This window comes from Pseudopipra pipra, chromosome 6 (genome assembly GCF_036250125.1).
Source record: "Pseudopipra pipra isolate bDixPip1 chromosome 6, bDixPip1.hap1, whole genome shotgun sequence".
Classification (NCBI taxonomy): Eukaryota; Metazoa; Chordata; class Aves; order Passeriformes; family Pipridae; genus Pseudopipra; species Pseudopipra pipra.
In genome coordinates, this window is record NC_087554.1 from 51509893 (window position 1) to 51536963 (window position 27071).

The window sequence follows — 27071 nt, forward strand, 5'->3', positions numbered from 1 at the left end:
TGCAGTCTGTCAACTGAAAGCTGCTGCATTTTGCATTTTTGAGTCTCTTTCGTGTCACTACAGGTCACAATCCCTTTTCTGGGAATCACCAACCCTTGAATATCCACAAAGATGCTTCACAGAGTAAGGTCCTTTAAGTTTTCTGCTTAGTGAACTAACAGGAGCAAGAAATGTTAGAAAAATGGCCCCTTTTATAACCTGTGAAGTTAGAGATTGTCTTGCACTGCTAACCAGTGCCTCCACTCAGTGAAAGGGCAACACAAACATACTAAAGAGAGGAACTTTCCGAAGCAAATAAACACAGATCAGTAAAGATGATCTGGCTTGTCCTTCACTCCAAACACAGGCTTGGAACTCCTCAGCTGCTTGAATGAGGTGAGTGTAGCCAAGCTGTGGCTCTTGAGAGGAGTCTCTGTAAGTGAACACATGGACCCAGTGACATAGTCCTCTCAGACAATTAGTAGGAGCCCTGCTGTGTTATCTGAATTCACAGTGTCAGGAAGAGCTGTGGAAGAAAACATCACTGAACTGCTTTGAGAGCTGGCTTCTTGTTATGTTGGAGAGTGGCTCATTGGTTTCTCGGGCAGCAACGTGGCATTTCTAATGAATGTTAACATCATCACCTTCATGTCTGACTAGAGGCTGGGATGAGTTGAGGGACTGCCATTAGAAGTCCAGATTCTCTTGGCTACTACCAATTGACAGCTCATCTCTTACCGTATCAGAAAAAAAAGGGTGCAGAAACCTATGCTCATGCTTTCTCCATCAACCTACTAACTTAACACCACTTTTAAACAAAAAGAAATGAAAACCAGCTTGACATTTACCAAGATTGTTCTGAGACAACAAATATGTTGCAAGCCTGAAGACAGGTGCATTACCACAAAGAAGGATTTTGTTATGAATGTTCTCATTACAGTGTGTCATGGATAACTAACAGCGTACAGTTTGTGCCTTGAGGTTCAGTTTGCTGTTGTTGTATTGTTGTCACATGTTTTTATGCTAATCTTTTAGATGGTAAATATAGAAGTCTTTATTCAATTAACAAAGAATTAGTCATTAAGGGATGGTGAATGAAATAAAATGGTGAGAAATATTATCCTCTTAAATATGAAATTAATGCATAAGAGTGGACACGTGCAGTACAGCAAGGGATGGAATAAAGCCGGAAAAGACCAAAAGCAATATTGAAACATCCCTCAGCTCTCTGTTTAGCAGGTAAATGTTCAGAATTTACTTGTTTTTTTTACCCATTCTGCATGATACACATAATGTACATCTGAAGTTCTGCATGCAAATATTCAAACACATTATGTTTGGTATTTACTCTCTCATTCGTTTTAATTCAGTTTGCTGCTGACTATAGATCTCTCAATGTAACTTTTATCTGAAGTAAAATAATGGACTCTTTTCGTGGGGTTATCTATCCTTCTTCTAGTAAATGTCTGAGTTGAGGGATGAATTTTAGTCCTGGACTTTTATTTTAACCTGTATTCTGATCAGATCTGACTGTAATAAATATTCTTACTATTATTGTTATTTAAGTGATTTCAATAGAATACTAACAATAACCTGGAATAATATAGTCTATATATGACAGTGCCAGCCAGCAAGGAAGAAGAGAATCTGCCTACGGAGTCAAAAGAGCAAACTGCAACCCACCACTCTCCTTATTAAGACAGCTAGGAAATGTCTTCTCTGTCCTTATAGCAGGTAGGCAGATATGAAGTGTGATAATTATCTGTCCCTTATCTTATCAATAATTAATACTTTTCACTTGCATTCTGTTATTGCTGGTTACTACACCTTGTTCATCACCATATTTGCTGCATTTCCACAGGTGTCATGTGTTTGTTTTCTTGTACTCTTCTTGGGCAGAAAAGCCACAGAAAATTTTAGATTAATTTTTATAATCTGTATATCTCTACATATATATTATTAAATATTTGAAAGAAATCAAGATCATAGTCATTATCATGGGATTGGGTGGGGATGGTTTTCTCTGTCTTACTCTGCCAACAGCATGTCAGGTGCAAGTAAAAAACACTAAGTACTCAGAGCAGAAGTCTAGATTCTTTTGCAGGTGTTTAGGTTATATTGGCATTTTTCTTTTGACAGTCCTCTGACGTATCAATTGTCTTATAAATTGCAGTTTCTTTACACTGCACAGGCATGTACAATCTTACTGTAAATGCCCAGCAGGGCATTTAACTGAGCATTTTATTTGCCTCATCCTCAGAAGTACATTTGCTGAGGATCTTTACCTTTATCCTGACTGTGACAGCAGGACTGGGACTGAAAGAACTTGATTTCTCTATCTTTCCATCACAGACAGAAGCCGTTGAGGAACCTATATGACCACTGTAACTTAGCATAGCTTGGCAACAGCTCCACGCTGCAGTCAGACAGCCTGTTCTGGCTGCAGATGGTACCCTGATTTCTCCCTGCTTAAGCATCCCCTCAGCTCACACCCAGGCTCCTGCTGAAAGTTGCTGCCTCCTCAGGTCTACTGGTATGAGTCACAGAATGACTTTCTAGTCCAAAGCAGACAAACTAATGCAGGTTAAGGAAATAGTTTTTATTGAATCAGGTTAGGGAACAGCTACATGAGCAGGAAGTGGCAGCTGTGAGGGAGCAGATAAGGGGTGACCAGGTGAGGTGGTTTCATTTGCAGTGGTAAGAGGGTGCCTGCGCATCACATAAGTAGTGTCAGTACCCCTGACAGTCTTCTGAGATGGGAAAAGGGAGAGATCTTCTGTGCCCTCCTTTCCTTTCTCCTGAACCAGGTCTAGCTGTCACATAGAAGTGTATCAAACTTGGTGCTAAAACTAATTTATTTATTATTTTAAGGAGTTAAACAGCTCTTACCCTGGTCAGTAAATGGTTTCTATAATGTGCTAGTCACAGATCAAATACAGAGGGTAGGAAAAAAGAATTTCTTCCACTAGCTGCCTTTGTTTGAGGTCTGGCTTTATATACTGGGTTAATTGATTAGATCTTCTTTTTCATTTTCCTTCAGCTGGTTAGTATCTAAGGCCTATACGTGATACAGATAGATCACAAAAACTCCATTTTGAGCAGTGATTAGTTCCTATCTCACATAAAAGCTATACTTAGTTCTGGTCAGAACTTCAGCAGTAACAGCTTTAGGAAAACAAATTTTTATAGGAAGTGATTGATGTACTGACTGATTAGGTTGCAATCTTCCCCTGCAGTAGGTGGTGCTCACTGCTTAAATAAAATTAAACAGTGACAGTGTTTGGTTGAGTCCTAAAACCAAGGATGGACAAATTCCGATGGAAAAAAAAATATGAGAAGGGACAGACTTGTTTTGTAGGGTGCATTCTATCTAACCTTTCCTTTTACAGTTTCACTTTTAAGTACTCTTTCTAAAAAAACTTCTCTGCATGCTCTCTTGTTGCATGGACATCTGGCATATATCATTATACAGTACACTTCAGGAAGGTCTTAGAAGACCAGAAATATTAAGTTTTTATATAAACATTGCTGGTTTTGGTGAGAAAAATGGATTGGTAATTTATATAAGTGCTAACTTCACCTGTTAAGCTGTTGTTTGTAGAGTCTCAAAACAAAGTGAAATCGATAAGAATTTGGCCCAAATGCTTTTGGAAACTCCTATAACAGTCTATATGTGTTTTACGTACCAAAATACCTTCAAAAATGTGTTCTTCAGTCCCGTGTCACTTGTGTGATGCTGTAGAGATTGAGTTTGTTCACAGATCCAACTACCTGAACATGCCTCTTCTCAGCCTCGATGCAGGTGTCCTGCTTACAGGTTTACCCAGTCCTGCTGCTGCAGGTGTCTGCAGGTGCTGGAGTCTGCACCTTTCCCTCTCTGGCTTTGCCCATTTTAGCATCAACTTGCTGGGTTCCTCAGTGAACCTGGGGCTTTCACCAGCAGTGCAAGGGCATTGCAGATAATGTGCATATGCAGGCTCGAGTGGAATGATAAGAAGACTGTTTCCATACTAGGTGTTGAACAGAAGTGATTATAGAAACTAAACTGAGCCCCGCATGTTCCTTTGTAATAAAATTTTGGTATTCACACTGGAATTTTGGACACAGGCCATCCTTGAATTTTTAGAAAAGTTTGGATGAAGATCTGAATTGTGTGGCTTATTTCTATAATGGTTTTGAACTGGATGCCAGATTTGTGAGGTCTGCCCTGTCTAAGTACTTGGATATTGGCCTGGTGCTTGGATACCATTGCCTTAAAAACTAAAAATAATTTTCTCAGTAGTGAGAACCTCTGTTTTGAGACATTTTCAAAACAGCTGGTCTGGTTACCACAGCTGAATAAAAATGGAAATTGCATTAAAGAATGTGTGTTAAAAATTTTGTAGTTTGATTTACTATTTGTAGATTTGCAGGTCATTATTAATGTTCCATAATAATGCTTCACCTGGTTATAATACATATTCATTCCTTCATATTTCTAAAGCCCTTTGAGAACCTAGAGAAGTGCAAAGTGTTATTAAATGAGTTTAAAATTCCAGCTGTTTTTCCTGCAATAGATTTTGCCTAAAGTAAGAATGAATATTAAAGAAAAAATATAACTTTTTCTGAAGCAGATCTTTGCTGACAGTCTGACAAAAGTACATTTCTCAGCATGCTGTCCATCTCTTTTTCTTGATGATATTTAATTTTAGTTTGATTTACTTATTACTTCATTACTTTAAGAATAAAAGTTCACCAAGGCTGACACTTGTCTCAGAAGGTAAATCTTCACTCCAGTAAAAATGAAGTGAACCTTTCCTTTCCAGTCAGAAGAATATTCTCTTGTAATCTTTTTTTTCATAAATATTTGTATAGTGCTTAATGGTGTCTTCTGTATAGAAATCATGTCTCTCTTGAGAAATACATTGGTCTCAGAGATAGAAAAGTAAAATCCTTAGCTCACTACCTTAAACCTAGATGCAGTGTTCTGCATGGCTTGGTTTTGTTTTGTTTGAAACCATAGTATTTCTATTACTATAGAACCTGTTGAAATGCAGGCTGTTAGTGTGCTAATGTAAATTGTAAAAAAGAAACTAATTTGTGCTGTTTTCTTAGGCTATAACCGAGATTACTTTTTCTATTTGGGGTAAAAAAAATTGCAATGATGTAAAGGTCCATGAGTTAAACTGCAACCCTTTGTGTAACAAGGAAAAAAATCCACCTGAAAAATGTGTGTAAAATGTGTTCTAAGCTGCAACAATGATCTCTTTCAAAACAGTGCTCTCACTGTTTCAGTACTTTAAAGTGACACTGTGATTTTCAAATATTAATAAGCATCCAGGGGGAGCTAGGGAGTAACAATTTTGCTTTTTCTAATGGTATATAAGGAAATATGAATACAGAGAAAAGTAGTATAAATGTCTAATTCTTATTTTGGGATTGGGGCTTTTTTTTTTACTAGGAACTTTTGATGAGAAACTGGTCAGCCATTCTGAGAGTAGTGGAAAGCCTGTCAAGGTCACTGCCAAGGACAAGAGAGTCAATTAGTATGCAGATCAGAGCCAAGGAGTTCAAAGGTATTGTTCCAATTCAATCACATTAGCCAGGCCAGTAATGAACAAACGGCATGACCTTAATCAGGGAGCCTGAACCACTCATTGAAGGGAAGTCTGTGTGTCTGTGTGTATTTGGGGGGGAGCAGGAGGAGGGGTTAGGGTGGCAGAAAGGATGTGGTTTCTTTTGTTGTTGTTGTGGTTTGGCTTGGGCTTTTTTTTTTTTTTTTTTTTTTAAAGGGACAGCAAGCCCAGTTTGCTTAATTAGCCACCAGTAATGTAAACTTATTTCTGGATCCCTGTGTTCTGAAGTACAGAATTGCTTTTATTTTTGGGTGATAACTGAAACAGGCTCAAATGGACAGGTGGCTTGAATATTTTAATAAAATGCATTCAGTGATATGCTAAAGGGTATGCAGGAGGAGGGAGATAACCTTATATAAAACACCAAACCAAATTTTGCAATTACAGTTTCTCTCACACTGTTGTAATTTTCTAAAAGTCTACATGCAAGGAAAATTCTGGGTGATTTTTTTTCCCTTAGACATAACGTAAAGTAATCCACACTCTAGTTAATAATGGAAAGAATGTTTATTTAGAGGAAAAAATATTTTTTTAGCATTTTCAGTCTGACAGATATTGCACCATACATAATTATATTTTAGATATCTAAATCGCTAAGTTGTTTCATACACTCAGCACAATACACACTGCATGTTTCAGTGTGCTTGATTTAGTACAGTCAAAAAGCAGCATTCTGTGTTATATTCACTTTAACAAATGCTCATTTTATTATAAACTTATAAAATATATCTCTCTGACATACCGAGGACAAAATAATAAAATGACAGGACATATCTGTAGTCATTTATATATTATAATGTCTGCATGTTTCTGCAAAGTGGTTTTTGAATGCATACTTAGGACTCCATTGAAATTTCTACATAAATCAGGACTGTATTCCCTTTTTCATGAGCTAATAATTGAATTTGGTAGCCAAAAATATTAAAATAACACTTCAAAAGGTAACATTTTTCTGTGTTTGAATGATCAAAATTGTAAACACATACTTTCTGCATGTGGAAAGATTGAAAAAAACCTCTGCAAGACATCAATATTAACTATTGAAAATGTGAATGATGCTTAAAATACATTCACATGGTTTACCTACAAGTTATTGTTTTATGTTCACGTGGTTTACCTACAAGTTATTGTTTTGTGTTTATATATACAATAAGTTATAAGTTTCCTGTATCTCTCTGGGTAACATTTGCTCAACAGTTACTTCAATTGGAGCAGAATATCAAAGAAAGCTTCAGGCTTCATTGGGGAGAGTGTTTGCAGAAATCACTTCATTTCTCTGTAAATTAATCATGATAGGCAACTAAGATTTTAGGAATCAAGGGGCGCTTGTTTTTGTTGTGTTGTTTTGTTTTTTTTTTTTCACTCTTTTCCTCTCTCTTCTTTACTGGGGAGATAGTTCATCATATCTCACTAAAACGGAAGATGCATAACAGAAACGAAACTATTCTGGGCTATGAAGCACCCTAGGGGTTCATGAATGTTGGGGGAGGAACACTGATTATACAATGCAATAACATATTGAGACACTATTTCAGTTTTACACTTGGTATCAAGTAAATACAGGATATCTCACCCATGAAGGGTGATTATCTTTCATGAAGGGAGGAAATGAGTTATTAAGGTCTTTCTCAGGAGCAAAACAAGGATAAGAATCTTTATTAATGTAAGAAACAATTTTTTTTCCCCTACAGTAATATACTTCCTTTTTAGCAAAGATCTGGGGGGTTTTTGTCTTTAAATTGTCTATATCTCAGAATGGAACACATATCAGTTTTAGCTGACACCACTGCAGTGCTTGAGAATATTGTTATAAAACATGTGCTCATTTTTATCTAGATCACAATTAATAATATTTTTAAGCATGCAATGTCTATCTAGTCCCATAAAAACACTTGTAAAGTATTTGATATTTTATTTGAAGATATTAAAAGATTGTTTAAAAATAAACATGCACCAGCAGAGCAGAATTTTCACACGATTATTCAGATAGTCAATAGGTCTTCTTTGATCATATTATTATGATGCTTCTGCTGGATTTCAGTCTAAGACAGGCGTATTTTTTCCTGTCTCTCTCTCGCTCTGTCTCTCTGTCTCTCTCTCTCCCCCCCCTCGCCAAACAAGGTCATAGATTTTTTTAAATGAGGACTAGAAGTTCCAAGTACAAGATTAAGTAAGTTCTAACAGTGTTATAAAAGTAAGTGCTTTTTTCTATAATAAAAGGTGTTTAAAAGGTTCGCTACAGCTTTAAACAGAATTACAATTTACTTCTTTCAAGTGTCCAGGCCATAAATTCTTCTCAATTCCCTCTCTCTCTCCTTGTCGGAATTAATGAGATCAGATTTGATCAGGGCAGTGATGTGTTCAGAGCCAAATCACACAACAGCGCGCGTGCGGTAATGGAATTTGCATCTAATGCATACATAAATCAAACATCTTTCTGGACATTTTCATATGCATAATGTCATTTCATCCAGTTCTCTCTGTGCAGAGGGGGAGATTTTTCTCTCTGAGAGAATGACTTTCTTTAATGCTTTCATTTTATTTTCGCTGACTACAATCCCCGAGAATGCGCTCGGTCGGAGAATCTTTCGGGGCGCGGTTGACAGTTCCTTTTCCAAGAGGGGTCCTTCACATTTATCATGCCTCTTCCTCGGGGGCTTTGTTATGCAAATGTGGCTGAAATTGATAATTCCAAAGTGCTTCATTTCGGTTCCTTGGCGGTTGGAGATGGTAGATAAAAAGAAACTGACAAGACACACTGATTGCCCTCAATGCTTGTAACTCTCTTGCTAACAAGGCTCGATATTGTTAAAAATTCCTATTGTTATCAGGGTGGCAGTTCCATTATGCAGGCCTTGCAAATTTCTCATTTGAATATTAACCCTTTAATCACCCTGCTCTGCTCCCCTCCCCCTAGCCCCAAACCAGTTGCCCTCGGGTGGGTCAGAACGCAAACCGGGAAATTATTGCCCTATTATTAGTGCAAACTATGTGTGTGTGTGTTTTGTTCTGTTTTGGGGTTTTGTTTTTCTTTCTTTTTTTTTAAAAAAAACCCAAACTCTACCTCTATCTTTCATTTTTTCAATGAGAATTTTTTACCATAAAAAAATAAAAGCTTTAACAAAACAGGTCTATCACAGACAGACAGAACTGGGTTATTTCAAGTTAGGTTTGGGAGAATATTTACATCAAAATATCTGTTCACAGAAGTCAAATTCAGTAGCTCCTGGAGAGTGGAGAAGTTTCATTAAATTTAACTTGTATGTACTTGCACTTTATGTTCTAACTTAGGTAGGCCTCAGGGAGGGGATAGTGTGTCTTTATATACCAGAGATACATGAGATTTTTAGCTGCCGGTCCTACTGACTGCAACATTCCTGTCTCAGGCTAGCCAGCAACTAACTTCCAGCCTATAGACAGGTGGCTAAAATAAAGGAGTAGGGAAAAAGGGAACTTGAAAACTAGGATTTTTGGAGCTGTAGGGGTTTTTTAACCTTGAAGGACACATACCTATAACTTTACTTTTACAGTTAGGCTCTTATTATTGACAGATTTCACTTACCTACTTTTAAAATACTGTTAATAAATGGAAAGGGAAGGACTGATTCAGGGACCTGATAATGCAGTCGTTGTGATTCATGGGAGTTTTGCTGGTATCTTCAGCTACAACTGCATCAGGTCCTAGAAATGACGTACAAGTGGGCAATGTCAAGTTCAAGCTAAGGATTAGGTCACTCAGCAAGAGCATGACTGGTTGCTAACTGATTTATTCACTGACTGATGAAATTGTGAGGTTTGGAATTTCAAATATCCCTCTAACATTCCCCTCTGTGCGTGTCCATAGAAGGTGAATTCTTTCCCACCAACTGCATGCCTTCAGGCTGATATTACAATTATAGATTAATTTTAGTTTGTCATTTTTCTGGGGATACCTGACATGGCTCCAGTTAAAGTAAATCTTGGTGTGACAAAGGTAAGTACTGCAGATGCTGGATGGAAGTGGAGAAAGGAAGCATTGGCACCATAAAATGAAACATAGTTCACTGCTAACACCAGGCAGCTGCGAAAATATAATATTTCTCTACAATTACAAAGAAGATGCATCTCAACCAGCTCAAGTCAAAGGAACGTCAAAGTTTTCCACTTTCCTAGCTCTGAAGCCTTGCAGAGATGTGTCTGCCAAATTACAGTAAATAAAAAAGACATTTGCGCAACAGTAACCAAAGACTTCCCTCCCCCCATAACAACAACAACAACAAAAGAATAAGAAAACCCTCTCATGTTATTGTAGGAACTCTTGGGAAGCTCATACTTCTTTCTTTCATTTATAGGTGTGATGGCAGATTAAATCCATGACAGGAAACAGTGATAATGCCCACTATAGAGCCGTGTGAGTTACAGCATCTAAATTTCCCATGTTGGTGCTTTTTCTTTCAATTATCTGAAAACACCCTGTTAATTTTTAATGTGTTCATACCCTCATTCTGTTACCAAAACTGCTACCTTTCCCCCCCTTCCTACTTCAGAAATAGATTTCACTAAACCTGGCTGCTGTAAACTCATTATATGATTCTATCATTTATTCTGTCCATTAGAGTAACCAGTGTTAGTGCTTTTCCCCCTACTTGAGTCTGTCAAGTGCTGTTATTTATGCTCAATGGTATTAATATCTCTGGTTGTAATATGGTTGTGCACTCAAAATCTCTAATACAATCTAAGCTTGGCAATAGTGACTGCATCAGCTATCAATAATCAAAAAGTCTCATGCAAGTTGTATGTATTAATAAGAGTCAATAAATAGATAAATATAATTAACATGTTCTGCTTGCTATAAAGAATGATCAGTAGTGCTGATGGCTTAAAAAAGGTCCTCCTTTTCAAAATCAGAGAGCGTGCCCGTATTATGAACATGAGAATTAAAGATCTGACAGTATGATTTTTGAATGTTTCTTTTTTTTGTTACCTTTGGCAATGACTGCTGTAACCTGGCTGTATAATGTTACCTGCTGTTTTTAGGTGGAAGAGGGCTTAAAAGTTGATTTTTCTTTCACTGCCTGATTTTGGTGGGTTAATTTCACTAACAAAAGGATTTTCTGTTTTTCTGTAACAAGAAAACCTCTTAGGTAATTTGTGACCATAGAATTAGAGCAATACAGCTAAACTAATATAAATGCAATGTTTCATTATGCGTAAGAGCAGGCACTCTTTACTTTGCAGCCCAAAACACACAAAGCACCCATTAGAATGAAGAGGCCTGTGATGTCTCTTCATGTGCAGAGTGTAAAGGTACATGAATGTCCTTGCTTGTTGGCATTTAATTTACCAGTTGCCTCTGTAGTGGAGCCTTGGCAGATTCAGCTTGAATCTGAAAGACAGGCTGTCATACTGAGAGTCTGCTGCCTACTGCTGAAATTGAGAGGCTTGGCAGATATGCAAACAGTAACTGGGTTTGAGTTGTTTTGATTACAAGTTAAACAGAAAGTCATTGGCAGGGCCAATATAAATCTGCTGAGGTTTTTTGGCAAAATCTGTGGAGGTATTTCTATAGATTCTGCAGAATTCTGTAGCACCTTGATTTCACATCAAAGAGTGTCCACCTCTGAACCCATTCTGCGGATAAATGTGTCAGAAACGTGAGTGAACATGTTTGAGTTGCTGAGAGCTTCCAGATTCGGAAATATGAAGCACATATTAGCAACGTGCTGTACCACACCACCTTTGTACAGTTGTTAAATTCTGAAAGCAAATGTTCTATTGAAGTTCAGGTGGATTTTTTGAGAAATAAAATAAAGCAAGTTATTAACAGCTGAAGTGGAAAGGCAAAATAGATTTTAATGAAAGTTTCAGGTGAATTATTGAAAAAAAAAAGAGTATTGGACCATGTCTCTACTCAGCTATGTGGCTTGAAATGCAGAGATATTTCACCAATTCATTTTTTATGACATTAGCAAGATTTTCTAAAGTTGCTTCCTTCCTGGCATGCAGTGTTTTAACAGTGGTTTGAGTTAGTACAATTCAGTCTACAACTGGCTTTTTTCTCCTCGTGTTCAATAACTTTGCCTCAAACATCATATTTGACTAAACATCCAGACTTGATAAAATCCAAATACTCATCCCAAATTTATTTCCTTACAGAGTTAATTTGTCTCCCTGACTAATCTGCAATGCTGAGTTGATAAAAGTAACTCAAACTGATACTGTATAAGTAAAAAAAAGGAGGCTGTAAACTTTAATTATAAGCACTTTTACAAAGCAACCCCTGCTCAATTCTAACTTATTGTTTTGAACGCTGAGACATCCTTTACTAAAATTGCCTTGCAATTTTAAGGCAAAACCACGTTAATTTTGGAGGGAGGGAAAAGAATACATATAATTGTTGCTGCTATTGTTTTTGTCTGACTGGCTGTAGACAGATTTCTGCAAGGCTGGCTAGCAACAATACATTGATTTGCAGAGGCAAGAATATCTCCACAATTCAAAAGGCTGAGACACCTTTATTTGAAAACTGAGAATCTGCAAAATGTGGCAAAGTTCTTGGAAAGAAACCAAATGTATGGAATCCTTTTTTCATCTTTTTATCTTTTTTTCTTCTCCACTTGTATCTGCTACTTTGCCTATTAAGTCTCTCTAGGCAGAAAAAAAAATAACACCTTTGAATTTGCACAAATTATTATATACCTCATGCTAAATTCTACAAGAACCTAATTTTGACAAATTGATTAGAATGCAAACATTGTTATCTAAATGCTCTTTATTTTCACATCTGGCAAACTGAAAAAGCACATTATTTTCCTGAGAGAAGTAAAGGTTTGTTTTCTTTGGAAATTACTCCACTGATTTTTCCTTTCTCATACTGAATGTCCCTTTCCCTTGAGCAAACAGAATAAAGGAGTTTATATGAATAGACCATATTTCGCTCTGGTTAATGGATAACAATAGCATTTTAGGAATTTCATTTTCAGATGCAGGTTGAAAAGACATACTGACTTTCTGCCTCTTTTTGCTGCCTTTCACTGTTCTATACACTTCTCTTCAAAAAAAAGTGAATTTAGGAAGCTTTAAACAGCATGCTCACTTAATACTGCAACCCGATGCAAATTTTTAGAGAATGCTTACAAATGTCAAATCTCTCTGAAAGTGATATACTTTATTACTGTTCTTTCTTATAATACAAACATTTCAGTGCAGCTCGGATCTTTTTTTTTTTTTTTTCAAAATACACAGGATTTTGATATATGGACAACAGGAGAATATGTATTTTAGATATAACGCCATAAGTGCTTAAAAGTTATTTCTGAGCTGATTTAACATGGAAAATCTCCAGGTAGATTAATTTTATAGGCTGCTTTTATGGGTGTAACATTTCAAGATGAGAAAGCCGTGCTTCTGAAATTTAGTTTCGGCAGATTTCATTGGCACCTCCATCTCCATCTTTTATTACCTTAAAGTTGAAATTTAATCTCTTTTTTTTTTTTTCCCTGATTTTTACTTAATTCTTTACTGAAATGACTGGGTCTGTATTTTTGTTCTCAGGTTCTGTTGTGTCTATTGCTGTCTAACTATTTCTATTCCAAAGGAAAAAACAAAATCACTACAAAAGAAGTACTTAAATAACTATGCATAGAAATTGCAAGATGTAGAAGATTTTTACTGGGACAGGCAGCTATAGAAGGAGGTTAAGCAGATGCCCTCCAAAACCCTCTTTCCAAATGGCTGAGTTAATTCACAGTGGTAAGAGCAAGCTGCCCTAAAACCAGTTGCTGTATTGTGGTAAAGGCAAAGCTTGAAACTGCAGTCCTTGCACACACGAAACTTCCTACAGAAACAGGACTTTTTAAAGAAACAACTATCTGTAACATTGCCAACAGGGGCTGTGTTGCAGTAAAAGGAGAATGTGGGCTGTACAGAAGCATGTTTATAATGTTTCTGGAGGACTCTTAATGTGGATTCAACACACACTTCATAGATGTGTATAGTGAATGTCTATGAACAATAGTAAGCATTTGTGTATTATGTATGTTTTCATATTTCTGAAACATAGTCCGGAATGCATGAAAAGTGGCTTTTATGAATGTGTTAAGAATGCTTGATAAACCTCAATACTTCAGCCATTTGGTTGGTTCTTGTTGTTATTTGTTACTTTTAATGTACCACAGAGGTAGTCTGTATTCTGGCCTGATGGCCGGCAATATTGCTAAAAAGGAGGAATGGGTTTTTAGATTTCAGGAGTGCAGGTTAAGGGAAAGAAAAAGGAAGCATTTAAATCAGAAAACGTGTGTGTGTGGGTGTCTGTCTTTGTGAGCCTCTGTGTGTGTGTGCATGTTTGGAAATTCACAAACTAACACTTTCAGGCTATGATCTCAGTTTTTATGACTGAATTACATACCTTAAAATATTGGTCTCACTAATATAAATGCTGAGAAACTCTCAACGATTGTAGTGCCTACTGTAATAAAATTCTCTGTGAGAGAATGACAGAGATACAAAACACTAAAGAATGATGATTTCCTTGCTACCAATACAATTGCATAAATTAGATGTGCATAAGTTCCCAGTGATTTATAGCAGTTGAAACTTACAAAAAATGATTACATTTGATGTTTCTTTAGTAAATACAAAAAAGCTGATGCTTTCTCACAGGATGGTTAAAAGAAGCAGGAGCTAAATTCGGATTATATAAACTGTCTTATAGTGCTCTTTGTATACCTTTTATATAAATTTTTTTTCTACAAATTTTCCTTGAAGACATATTTCAATAGTCAAACTTGCACATAATATTTGTTAATTTGGAAAAAAATCCTTTTAGTTTTTCTCCACTTGCCCTCCTCACTGGGAACCTATTAGTGGAAGTGGCATTTTATTGATTAGACATTTAATAACAATATTATTCTATATTTGCTCGAATATTTAACTGTTTGCATAGTAACTGGTATAAAGGTCCCTAAGAATGGTACAACTGAAATGGGAGAATGAAGAAATGTATTGGCTATGACAAGAAGAAGTAATTGCTTTTCCTCAAAGGATCAGATGTGATATAGTTGTTTGAAAAACAATCTAAACAACATTTTGTTCACCATTGATTTTAAAAGCATTAAAATTAGTTTTTATGCAGCTATACTCATTAAGCTTTTATGTATACTGTGTAGGATGAATAGTTAAGAAGCAATAAAGCATTCTGCAGTAAAATATACTTTGCCAGTTGTCAGAAGAAATAAAATACATAGATTTGGAATGTTTGTTTCCTGTAGAATATTGCGATATTTGCCATGTTAATTACAATCCAAATAAAGCTATTTTATTTATGTATTTTAAACAACCTTGTAGCTGTAGATGACTAATACAACTGTTATTGAAAGTGTTGTGTTTGGAGGTTGTGTGTTCATACTGATGAGAAACAAGCATCAGCTAAATATAGCCCCAAAATTCTTGCATTTTAAAACTAAATTTCCTCTCAGAAATTAGTGTTCCAAAATCTAATTGTAAATTTTAACCTCAATAAGCCAAATGAAAGTGCCATTCTGTGCGATTTTCTTCTGTACTTCCTTTAGTTTCTTATGTTAAAATCTGCATTCATACACAAAGTAGTGCCCCTAATTTCACTGAAGTAGTTAACAAGTTATTAAAAAAGTAGTCTGGAATACAGTAACAGTCTAGTGCCCAAGGAAAAGAAACTTATTTGGTTATTACTCACAAGAGCATAACCTTTTATTTTGTTTCTCAAAAATGAATAGAGGAATATGTGTACAGTACAACAACATGCCATCAGAGAGAATAATGCATATAAAAATGAATTCCTGTTATTGTGTTCAGGTGTGTTTGTGAATAAAAAATGGAATTTTGAAAAGTCAATTAAAATACATTTAAATTCTGTAACACCAGAATTCTTTAATGTGAAAAATTTTGTTAGACAGTTTGTCAGTATCGCTGTAAGCACTGTGCTGTGATCATAACTGGTTTCCTCCACCTGTGACTGTTAGATGGCTCAGAAATGCATTACAGCTTCCTGTTCCAAATGAGGAGACCACTCTTCAAAACATGGAAGTACTTATAAAATAAATAACCTTTAATTAGATATCATTGTCTAGCATTAATCTTTATAGCTTTGTTCCCTATGGAAATAAAAGTGGATATTCAATTTGTTTTGATTATGCATGAATTTTTACAGAAACATTATTTCTATATTGCTGTGTTCTTCAAGATAGCAGCGTATTTGTGTCGGCATAAACTGTTAAGAAAAATGTTCCTCATTAATGTAAAATAAGAGTGACTCGTTTCTGTTATATGTAAATAAATTGATATTTAGGAAGATTAATAATTTTTTTAAGAATAAACATTAATTCATATATGGCTGGTGTAACCTTCCTGTTCAGTCTGAAATCTCAGTTATTTTCAGCGTTAACTGTGAAGTGAAATACAAAGTATTTCTATTGTTAAATAGGTATTATCTTTGGTACCTGCTGATTTCAAGGATGTTTGGTTGCACAAGTCAAGTTATACTTTTATCCTAAACTAGGGTTTGCATTGTTGGTCTGTATGTATGTGCACAAAGAGGATCAGGGACACATATGTAAATCCTGCTTTCTTAATATCTTGAAAACAAACTCCATTCAACAGGGTATCTTCAGCCTCATACAATTTTACTCGTGTTTTCCATCTTCACTTAGGAGAATTTTGTGACAATCATGTCAGGAAAGTCCACCAAAGTCTATCTCAGTGCTAGGTCACAGTGCCAGGGTGCATCCTCCTTCATTAGCCTCTTGCAGCACTCGTCAACAGGTGTTTGGCTTCTGGTAAACAGAAGTTAATCTACTTTTGGTAAAAATACACCCTCCCGTGCTGAGCTAATGATGTCCTCTGTGGTAATTATTGATGAGGGATAAGCAGGGAGGGAAAGTGTGGTCTTTTCAATTCCTCAGTATTGAAGTACAGTTTATGCTCTGGCCTCTAGCAGTTTAGTGAGGAAGGCAGGTCTCATGAGGTAGACCATAATCTCTACAATTCTCTACAATGTTCTGCCTGACATGGTCTGAGGATGCTTGTCCTCAATGCAGTAAACACTGGGGTTTTTTGTAGCTGTGTGGTAAGACACTTTGCCACTACACTATGGCTATGTATGTGCAGGAGATATCAGAGAGTGTTTAAATAATGTGTAATGGCATGTTGCTCTTTCATCATGTAGGGAAGTGGCTCTCCCCTGTGACAGTCATTATATGCTCAGTGCTGAACCTTGGAAAACACTTTTAATCCTGTCTGTTGTGCCCACAAAGCTAGGCAAGTGCATATATTCAGCATAGAAGCGTTATCCCAGCGCATAACATGATGCTTAGTGCTGAAACCTGAACAAACTGCACTAATATAGACCCTGGGAAACATCCATGGCTGAGGCAGAGCCATGGTCAGATCCATCAGGGTAAAGAACTCAGGAGCAGAGTTCTCTGCGCCAGCGCAGAGAGCCTAACAATTCCTCTCGCAGCCCAGTTTTCTACTCTGAAAACAAGGTGAAGAGAGAGGAATAAACAAGAGAGGTGAAACAACAGACAAAAGGAAGGTCACAGCAAAATGTGTCTTTTTAAGGAGAAAACAGAGAAACAGCATTCCTCTCATTCTTACACATATAATCTCCACTATGGTTATAGGAAAGGAATAGGGGCTGCAAAGACAGAATGCTTTTGAATGGCTGTCCTGCCATCCCATGATGTATTAACAGGATCCCAGACTTCTTGTACGGTCAACAGAAAGGTACAAGTTTTTAATGCTGCTGTTTTGAATTATAACTCAGAAGATCTACTGACTACATAGGAATCCTTGAAACTGTCAGAAGGTGGACAGCACTGGAAATACTGTCTTATTGGGTAGGCATTCAGCAACTACATTTTCCTGAGAGTCCCTCCCTTTCTGTCACTTAATGGAAGATAAAAGGCTGGTATGGGGTTGTTGACTGTGCAGTGACTAGGTTGGGAGTCTCACAGCCAAAGGGCAAAAGTGTGTTCTCCCACAGGTGTGGGAAGAACTGCAAGAATTATTTTCAGAAGCTGGGGAGACCAAATCTAAAATTTCGTCTGCACATATCAGGCCATAGAGCTTCTCTGGATTAACTCTTGCTTCAAATCTAACATCTATGGTTGGATAAGTACCACCTTTTTCAACTATCCAGTAACATATTTACTACTTCTTGTGGGGGAGAATTGACCCTAAACCTCACTGAGCAGTTTCAGTGCTGTTAACAGTGAGCATTTGATTTACAATTTTATTTTTTAGCTGTTGATTTTTTTTTAAATTTTATTTTCCTCCTGGATGAAGATTCCCTGAATATTAAGTTCTTATATATCTCTAGAGGTGTGCCTAAACCATAATCAAGTTATCCTTTGCATTTCTCTAAACTAAATAAATAGAGTTATTTATGTCTTTCACTCTTAATCCTGTTCTCCAGTTCAGTCTCTGAAGTCTTTCCTGCTCCAGAGTCTTTCCAACCCTTGTAGGACTGGTCCCATTGCTATTAAAAACACATGTAACTTTTCTACTTTTGCTCTGTATTCCCTTGTTTATTCATCTAAGGACCAAGCTAGTCCTTTTAAATACAGTGTCACAGATTAAGCTTCTGAGCAGCAGATGAATGGGATTAATGGATCTAGGAGTGAATTTTTAAAAATTTACACCAGAGTGAATGCTATTATAAAAGCCTTTAATGAGAATGAATCTGTGCAAATATCACTGATGGCAGCTCTTCAGCATTTGTTTTACAGTAGAGATGGTTGCACATTAAATGTCTTTTGGCAAGGGACTTAAGGGTTCTACTGGGAGCAATATAACATCTAAAGTTTGATACTCTATTCTTTGGGAGATCATATTGTTTCCTACTTGAGCAAGTCTGTGAAAACCTGCCCTTGCTCTGGAAAGCGTTATTTTGTTAACACTCATTTTCAATCTTTCTGAACTTGCCAGTAAAATATATTTCATTGGGCTTGTTCAATGTGGTATGAACACAGACAAGAAGATAGTTTAGTGTGGCTAGAAAAAAAAGTGTAGAAACAGAAGTTGAAAGTTCCCCTGAAAATATTCTGATCTGAAACTCAAAATCTCGATTATTTGCCATAATTTCTTCTCAAAATTATAACCAACTGATTGTGTTAAAGATGCTACTTCCCAGTGTAAGTGAAACTCTCTGAGGAGTAGTGATAACTCAGTAAAAGTATGTGGAGGAGGGGGTGAAAGGAGTACAGTCAAGAGGATGTGGTGAGAGGAAATGATGAAAGGCCATATTAACATAGCAGGAAACAGCTGAACATGTGGCAAACACACTGAGGACTGCATGCATTTTATGTGTCAAATTACCTCCAAAGAGGTTTTTTTGAATTTAAAGCATAGTAAGAAAGTATATTGGAAAGCTCACAGGACCTAATTATGTGGGACAAATTAGTCTGCAAGACCTTCATAATCTGTCTAAAGATGTGGGTGTACTAGTAAGTTAACGAGCAGGTTATTATGAGTGAGTGTCTGAAACTCCAGTTGTGCCACATGTAAAAGAGCTTATGTGCAATAAACAGAAAACTGCAGGAGGTTTGAATGTGTACCTGAAACAGCATAGCGACATAAGGGATATAAGACAAAAGGAAAGAGCTCACAGTGGTCCATTTGGGCAAAATGGGCTCAAATGTCTTTGAAGACTGGTATCAAGCATTATAGAGCTATAGTTTAAGAAAGAATAATCAACAGATTCTATATTGTCATAATGAAACACATTTTCCATGGCTTAGATGACTCATCTACTAACTCTAAATACCTCAAGGTATTTAAAAGACCACAGCAGAACTAAGATCTATGAGAAGTTAAAACACACAACCTACCCACAATTTTAGCCTTCAGTTGGGAACCAACTGGCAGAAAAAGTGGATGGTTTGTCTTTTGTCAGAAATTTCAGATGGATGGGAATAATGGTATCTTTGAGACAGACTTATCAGGGACCCTCACAATACAACACGGGTGAGGGGAGATGATAGAAGAATTGAAAAATAAAGAGAAAATCTTAGTGCTTATGTAGGTTATATATTAGGAAATCTGACTCTTACCTCAAGCTGAAAAAGTGTTAATAGCAAACTTTGAATCATGAATCCATAAGACTATGATCAAGCCAATCATCTATGTGGAATATTTAGCGTGTTTGAAGTAATCCTTAACTGGAAAGACAGAGAGAGTTGAGAATTTCTGTTCTCATTGTGTCTATCTTTTTCTCCACCACCTATTTTTACTGTTTCCTTTAGTTCATGTATTTAGAGATGTGACTGAAATGTGATCCTTTAGTAACTCTAAGAAATTTTTATCTGATGGGTCAAGATGTTTAGCCAGCTTGATCTAATACAAAAATAGTTTATAATTCAGCCTGATGTGCTGTTACATCTCCAGAAAAGCTCAGCAGCATGCTCTTTGAAGAAAAAGTTTCAAAAAATACAGGAACAAATCTCCAGCATTAGTCTCTTTCTGGCTGGAAGCATAGCAGTGAGTACAGTCCTTTTTATAATTAAGACAATTTCCTCTTGAACAATAAATTACAGGTTTGTGTGAAGCAGTTTTATCCAAAGAAGAGGATATATCTTGATAGGTGGACTGTAGTAATATTTTTGCCTATAATTTTTCTTTGTTTTAAATACAGAGTTGTTCACAATTGCCTCAGTAAAGATTTGTACAGTGTGTAACAATGTTCCACTGGTTCAGAAAAATGAGAACAAAATGTTCTCTGTTCATACAAACAAAGTGTTAATTCTCCTTCCATCTATTGACACTTCTCAGTGATTGTCCATCGGTCTATCACCACAGAACCTCCTGTCAGCTGGGAAAACATGAGTTTAAGCTTTTCTTATCTGGTTTTAAAATTAATGTTTATAGGCAGTGTACTTGCAGTTGAAATGTAGATAGACATTTACTGGAGCTCTTAAACCCTTACACTGTCACTGTAACTGTACACTGTGCATCTGTAGTTACAGGTATCAGCCTTTCTGTTGTGAGGCCTTGTATGGAAGAGAGATTTGGTTTAAGATAGACAGCAAGATTTTTGCGTTGTAATATTATCTCTAAAATTCTAAAACGTCTAAAATATTTGGACATTTTTATCATGTGGAAACACACTATATATATATATATATCTCAAGTTGCTTGTCTTTCATTTCTTAAAGTTGCATTAGGTTGGGTATCAGTCTAGGAAGATATTACATGTTGAATTTTTTTATGTTAAAATAAAAAATACAAATCATATGGGACATAAAACAATGCATTTAATGAATTTGTGAAGCTCTACAAAGCAGGATCTCCAATAAGTCTGATAGCAGTATGAATGTACTTCAGGCAATTGCACAAGAAAGTTAGTAAGTAAAAATGGAAGCTGGTTTTATGAGTGAATATTGAAAATGATGCTCTCTTGTGTAGAGAGCACTAGTGCATGTGAAACCCTATGTGCTTTTTACATAATATGCCTCTCTAGTTAACATATAACATAAAGTGTCACAGATCTTTTAGAGCTTGATTCACTAGGAAAGAAACACAGCCATCTGTAGTGTGAAAGTTTATGACTCAATTGTCCACACCTTGCAAAGTGATTCAGCAAAGACATATCTGGGCCGTGGAAACTTTTCTTTCCCTTATTCCATTAGTTCTGACTTTGAAAGATAAAAAAGATCTTTGAGATGTAGTATGCATTTTAACTCTCACATAGTAAGACAGTGTGAAGGTTTAAGCATGTGCTTTTACTTATTATTTTTGCTTCACAAGGCCATTTCCTGCTTCTGAATCATATTTAGAATTTTCCAAGGTGGATTAATAAAATGTGAAAAATGGCAAGTCATTTTCAAAGTGATGGGCATATGAATAGATTAGATTAGACAGAAATCTGGACAGACCGTTGGAGAAATGTTGTTAGACAAAATGGGACTTCTGCAATTACTTCTAGTCCAGTTGTGACCCATTTTGTAGAGGTTATGGAGTGCTATTTTTTAGCTTTCTTTTTCTTACAAATGCAAAACCACTGTGTAGAACCTTAGTTAATATCCCATCCTCTTGACCTCATACAGACTGTGAGGTAGTGTCCAAAATCATCAAGTTTGGTATTATGGATAGCTTGCTTTCCTTTTCTTTCTTTCTTTTTTTTTTTCTTTCTTTTTTTCTTTCTTTCTTTTTCTTTCTTTCTTTCTTTCTTTTTCTTTCTCTTTCTTTTTTCTTTCTTTCTTTCTCTTTTTCTTTCTTTTTCTTTGTTTCTTTATTTGTTTCTTTTTTCTTTCTTTCTTTCTTTCTTTCTTTCTTTCTTTCTCTCTTTCTCTCTTTCTTTCTCTCTTCTTTTCTTCCTTCCTTCCTTCCTTCTCTCTTTCTCTCTCTCAAACATACACACACACACACACACACATATACACATAGAGTATATATAAAATGCATAACTCCCTTTTGATGACAAGCCAACCTGACTCAGCTTTACTTCGTATTTGTTGCAGGGAAACAGGATCCATGTGGCTAAATCCAATAGACCAGCTCATACATCATAGCTGCAAGGACTTCTGCATTTTCTCTCTTTATTTAGTGTTCACGCTAAGCTTGGCTGTGTGAAGAGCTTCCCTTTAGGACTCCCACAATATATCCTTCTTCCTATCTCTTTTTTGATTGGGGTAGATCCACACTTGACATTGTGAACAAATGAGCTTCAGTAACTTTTAAGTCCCACTTCAAGTCTTACTGAGTTCTAACACTTCCTGACAGATTAGGGCAACCCTGTTATATACCCTCTGAGAACTGGTAAATCTTTTTGCTCTTCATGATAACTGCCAAGTGGAAGAAGTTGAATACACATCTAACCTCACTTTGGAAATCACCTTGCTTCAGGAACATGCTATTTCTCTCATTTGATATTAAATCTTTGACAGAATCCAACAGTTGCAGATGAGCCAATTTTTTGAGATAGAAGAGCAAGAAAAAGTCAAAGGTATCCCTTTTTTTTTTTTTTTTTTTTTTTGGTTGTTTTTAATCTTGGCATTCTGTTCATGGAGAGATCTTTGTTGCCAACATGTCTGCTGCTTCTCCATCTCTCACCCTTCAGGTTTCTTAAAATAGCTAAGAACACAGAGTTTCTAAGCCCTTAAAACACACTCACTGGGAAAAAGGGTATGCATGAAGTTAAAAAAAATATATATTTATACTGTAAGCCCTGCAACCTGGCTTCCTGCCCACGTTTGGGCATCTGTGCTGTCTCTGGATACCTCAACTCATACACACATGCCAGATCCAAAGAGGAAGAAATAAAGGGCACTGCTGGTTCAGTGCTGAGCCCATGAACATAACGCAGTATCTTTGAGAGGTGGGTTTTGCCACCATTAGTCTGTTCATTATCACAGGCCTCTGGAGGGTAGAGTTCAGTCTTTATTATCTGAAATTAAAACTTCTTTCATAACACACACTGTCACTTCAAGCAGAATTCATTCATTCATTCATTCATTCTTTTCATTCTCTCACTGCAGAGAGTTTGGAGTATGTTTTGAGGTGAGTGCATCTTCAAGTGCAAATCCAAAGGAAGGCATACAGGGCATAGCAAAAGACAGATGATGATAAGTTAACACATCAGATAATTTAACACATTAGATGATAATTTCATACATCAAAAGTTCACATATCTAGTGTTAATACAGAATACATGGAAATAGAAACAGAAGTTTCAGAAGGGAGAATAGCAATTCCTCAAGTCTGGGCACAGAAATCAAATTCCCTCTTAAGGAAGGGGGTGGGTTTTTAGGAGGAAGAAATCAAATTGGAAGAAAGAGTGGTGGCATACATATGAAGAGGAAAGACAGGAGGGAAAATTTTTGATACATATGATAAGCTTCAGAAAAGCATAGGGAATTTGGAGGGTTGAAAGAAGAGTAACTGAATTCAGGATCCAAGATCTGTGCTGTTTAATTTCTCTGAACTACTTCTGTTATCTTCTTTTAATTTTCATGGATTTGACAAAGGATTTTATTTATGGTCAACAGAGATAAATATATAGCAAGAAGCAAAAAAAAAAATTCTTTCCAGATGGAGAAGTATGACTAACCCTCTTGGTTGCCCTAAAAGGCAGTCCTGAAGCCCCCAACAGCAAATCACACTTTGTCAAAATGATTTCTAATAGTACTGCTTGCCCTTGGCCCATCCCTTACTACCTGGAAACACTTGGCTACTAAGGTTTTTTGACTTCACAGGGTTTATTCAACAAAGAATATAAAAACATAAAGACTGTCAGCTCCAAAGATATTTTTATCCTCTCTGCAGGATTCAAGGATATGCAAAGAGAAGTTGGCAGATTTATGGTACTGAGTTAGGAACAAGTTCTGCACCAGCTGAAGAGCTTGTTGAACTTGTACAATGCATAGGGTACAAGCTAGGTGGGTTGTGCCATCTGCTTAGAGAAAAAAAGCAAGGGAGAATTTCAACAGCTGTTTGTTGAGTCAGATACTCATCCCTGATTGTTTGTGCCACAGTGGCAGATTACTGCCAAAAAAATGCATCCCCTGTTGCTTAATACACCTGACCTGGATGTTATAAAGTTACACCTGCTGGAAACAAGCCTTATGATATAGTGCTCATAAAATGCCAGTGATTCTACTAGAGAAATGTCCTGAAATCAGCATGTTAAGTTCATCCTTGTTTCTCTTTGTAGCTAATAGCGATATAGCAGGAGGCAGCAGGAATATATCCCAGCTAATTCTATAAGGTGATTAGGGCCTGGGCGTGATGCTCTATATTATATTCAGATTTTCCCCAAGAATGTTCAGTTTTGTTGGGTATGACATACTGCATGTGAGTCACTCATATTCTGCATGAGTCATATGTTGAAGTGTGAAAGCAATGCTGTATCTCTGCCGTTGTTACCCGTTGCTCAGCTGCTGCCATACCACATAGCTCAAGCCAATTGAGCTCACCTTCCCAGTTTGAGCCAGCTCTCATCAGCTGTCTGAGGCCTTTAAATGTGATCCAGAGTGTTGCCCAATGTATAGCTAACACGAATGCCATATTGGGATTGGGCTTTGAGTTATGAGTCTGTGGATTAGAACCTCTAAGAATTCTTCTGAAAGGGTTGTAAAGTGTCCAGAAAACATATAGGCATCTTTAAAATGTATTTTAAAAAGGAAAATAATTTAAGTATTCTTTTAAAATGCACACTTCTGTAGTACTAAGGAACTAAAGTGTGTTTGTCTTCCTCACACTGTAAGACTGCAAACCTACTGTGTGTTTGGTGGGTTGCTCAAAGATGAGGTGAACCAAGAATGCTTCACATCTTCAAAGTTTGAGAAACTCTGGTGCGGTCAGACCCTAAAGACCATTAGTCAAACATGGCACACCAATTATGGACTGAGGTGGGATTTTTTTCACTGATGATAAAATGGACCTTCAGTTCACAGGTGAGTGTCGAGGAGTTGCAGAATTTATTTTGGCTGCAGCTGTGGCTGTGGTCACCACATAGAGCCCTTAGTTATTTGTGACAGAAATTTTGTTCCAGTTAGGTGGCAATTAATGCTTCTGGATCAAAGCTGCTTAAGAAAGGAGATAAAGCAGAGTACAGTTATATTATACCTGTCATTTGTAAGTGTCCAGTGATCCTTTTGTGTGATTGTGTGATTCATGGAGCTGAAAGAAGTGATTTGCCTAAAAAATTATCCTTGCTGATTCTGCCTCCAGAACTTCTTAATTCCTGTTACACGTGTCAGCATATTATGACTGTGAGCTGTCAAATTCTAATGACTAAAATTTCATTTTTCTGTCTTTTCATCTGTGTTTGAGAAGTATAGGTTGGGAATAATTCCCTAGCTAAGTTCTTCAAATAGTAAACTCAACTGTTTGTATTCTCTCTCACTTTGTCTCTGTTTCTTTCTAAATTTCTGTTCACATTAGTGGTTTTCTCTCTTCTTGTATCTCTCTAAGAGAAAAAAAAAATGATTTTCTTCCCAGAACCACTGTCCATTTTAAATTACATAATCTGAGTTGACAGCACACAGATTTGATGCAAAAATATTTTTTTACCCACTGATTTGATCAAAACATGGATTATTTAAAAGAAGAAGGAGGAAGAGGCAAGGTTAGTAGGAACCAAAATGCACAGAAAACTCTTTCCACTTCATGTGGTTAAATAACCTTGACACTGGAAAATATTTTTGCCATCCTCCTTGAAACAGGAATTTGTTGACACAACGTTCAATAATAGAGATACAGGACTAATGTTAACATGCTGCAAATACTGCACCAAATAGCATCTATTGATCCACCTGTTATTATGCTTGTTACTGAAATGCTGTATGTAAAGCAAAGGAAACCAGTTTCCAATTTAAGTCATTAATAGATTGGTTTTGAAATTTATGTTACACATGTCCAACAAATCAAGAATAAAAGCATGTGAAAGACTGTGTAGTCCGTATTGAATTACTCATTTTTTCCACAGTAAAAGCCTTTAGCTAGAGATTGACCAAAGAATTTTAAATATCTCATTATATATATGTCATTGTTCAAAGTGTCTCTAAATGGGATTAAACAATACTCACTCAAGAGTTTCCTACAATGTCTATTCCCCTCTTTTCGCCCCCCTTCCCCTCCTCACCTTGACTTAAATTAAGGCTAATGATATGTTTTCAGTGTAAGGTAAAAGAAGGATTTTCCTTGAATGACTTTCCAACATTTTCAAATCTAATTCATTATAAGTACTTCTATCAAACGATTACTTATTTCATCTCGTTGTCTTAGAGGATTTAACTCTAAACCACACATGTTTGATATGGCTTTAATGACCATGTTACAAACTGAAGCCAACTGAAGCAGTATTCACCTACAAATTTCTGTTTGTACTCACATTAAAAATAATGCCAGGACTATTTCTCAAAGAATAATAGATTTATTTCTAGCCACTGTTTTTCCCCTTGTATGTACCACTTTGTCCTGGCTTCTGGTTCTTCAGTAAAAGGTAGGAGACAGCCTCATGGGCTGCAAGGGAGAGGGAGGAAAGGGCACAGCACAAGGAACCATGAAGAGAGGCAATTTTTGGATAAATGGCTACTTTTGAATACCAACCCAAAGACACTACACATTTTTAAACAAAAGAACTATTTCAAAAAACGTTCCCCTTTTCTAATCCTATGTTAAAAATATTTCCGTAACCATAGGCATAGTAACACTAAATATCGTTATGAGAAAGGAAGAAGCAAATAGTTTTGGTTTCTCACCAAAAAAAAAAAAAAAAAAAGTTGAGATAATTAAGGTAGCGAACATATTGCGCTGCTATATTGGTTCAGTCACCTGATCTGTCTCTCCGATCACTATTTGCACGATATACATGGTTTTGACGGGCTTGTGATAGACTGCTGTCTGAAATTCTTTAATCTGGGTCTCCTGTTTGGCAGTGCAGCAGACTTTGCTATTTTGGGTTTTTGAAACAGAGCCATACTCTGGGAGGATAAGAGATAGCTGTGACTCTGTACTGACTCA

General features: G+C 36.5%; 1 long non-coding RNA gene across 2 annotated transcripts; it reads left to right on the plus strand.

The window, feature by feature from the left end:
• The first annotated feature begins 948 nt into the window (after nt 1-948).
• Nucleotides 949-25996, plus strand: LOC135416803 (uncharacterized). Of its 2 annotated transcripts, none has more exons than XR_010431742.1 (3): nt 949-1218; nt 1601-1713; nt 22067-25996. It is a non-coding gene; the product is annotated as an uncharacterized LOC135416803 (long non-coding RNA). The 2 variants fall into 2 exon arrangements; XR_010431741.1 differs by lacking the exon at nt 22067-25996 and adding an exon at nt 5420-5529.
• The last annotated feature ends 1075 nt before the right edge of the window (nt 25997-27071 follow it).